At 42.5% G+C, this 1,360-nt stretch overlaps 1 non-coding gene across 1 annotated transcript; it reads right to left on the bottom strand.

The window, feature by feature from the left end:
* Window positions 1-1,070: 1,070 nt before the first annotated feature.
* On the bottom strand, window positions 1,071-1,144 carry trnar-acg (transfer RNA arginine (anticodon ACG)). Its single transcript has one exon. It is a non-coding gene; the product is annotated as a tRNA-Arg (tRNA).
* Between the last annotated feature and the right edge of the window lie 216 nt (window positions 1,145-1,360).

The following is a 1,360-nucleotide window of genomic DNA, read 5'->3' as shown; positions in this document are numbered from 1 at the left end:
GTGTATTTTTGGAAAAGCATAATTAAGTCTATTTTGGATAGCTGAGTTCTGTGGGTATTCTATATTGTAGATATTAATCCCGCTTAAAAAACTGATTTTTCTGAAGCCCGAATAAGGTATGAGCTCTTCATCTGCAAGAACGGGAATGCCTTCATTAAATGTCCCCGAGAACATGAGAGTCAATGCTCCAGCGTCATCACAGGAGGGAAGCCGAATAGTCGTACACGTTGCTCATGGGCACATTTCCATTTCATAACGCCACCGATCGAATAACTGTTGCTCCGGGAATGCTCGGCTTTGAGCATTTTTCAAAACTCTTTGGCCAGTGGAATCAGAGAAGAATGAAGGGTTAACTGTCCAACTGATCTTTATCGAGAGTGTGTTTCATCCCTTCATGTTGTGAATAATTTTCTCTCTGTTTTAAAAACTGGAAGTCACCTATGTAAAGTATTCCGAGTAAATTTTATTATACATTCACCAAAACAAATAACGACGTTACGCTCTGCATTGCCTGCACAAGAAAGTTTTGAGTGGGGTGGCCTCGGCAAAACGGGGCTTGCTTTTCTCAGAGCAGAGCTAATTGTGCGCAGACATGATTGACGTGTACGAAATAATGTGGAGCATGAAATTCCAGATTGAAGGAAACATTTGCTCTTGATTGATCACCAGGGTTTGTCGATTTCAGATAAGATGCAGAAAGGCTTGGATAGACTGACAGGCAAACCTTAATCAGTCAGCGGCTGGAGCTCACTCTCGATAAAGGTCAGTTGGACAATTAACCCTTCATTCTTCTCTGATTCCACTGGCCAAAGAGTTTCGAAAAATGCTCAAAGCCGAGCATTCCCGCGAGCAACAGTTATTCGATCGGTGGCGTTATGAAATGGAAATGTGCCCATGAGCAAAGTGTACGACTATTCGGCTTCCCTCCTGTGATGACGTTGGAACATTGACTCTCATGTTCTCAGGGACATTTAATGAAGGCATTCTCGTTCTTGCAGATGAAGAGCTCATACCTTATTCGGGCTTCAGAAAAATCAGTTTTTCAGCGGGATTAATATCTGCCCTACCTGCGAGCCAGGTAGGATTACGAACCTACAATCTCCTGATCCGTAGTCAGGCGCGTTATCCATTGCACCACTGGCCCGATAGACAAGCATGACTTTAAGAGCCGTGATCTTAATATGGATACGGTTAATAGCAGTAATGTTCACCAGTTGAACAAGCGATAAAGATAATCACTGTCACTGCTTCAGTCCAATCTTCATTACCTTGCAAAGCAGCGAATTTTCCAAAAAAAAAACACATTTGTCCTCATGAAGCTTCCATTCACACTCTGTATGCTCATTCATTCAATGGAATC

This window comes from Chiloscyllium plagiosum, unplaced genomic scaffold (assembly GCF_037043375.1).
Source record: "Chiloscyllium plagiosum isolate Xiang-an unplaced genomic scaffold, Cpla_swu_hap1 HiC_scaffold_29, whole genome shotgun sequence".
Taxonomy (NCBI): domain Eukaryota; kingdom Metazoa; phylum Chordata; class Chondrichthyes; order Orectolobiformes; family Hemiscylliidae; genus Chiloscyllium; species Chiloscyllium plagiosum.
This window is presented reverse-complemented; position numbering and strand designations above follow the sequence as displayed.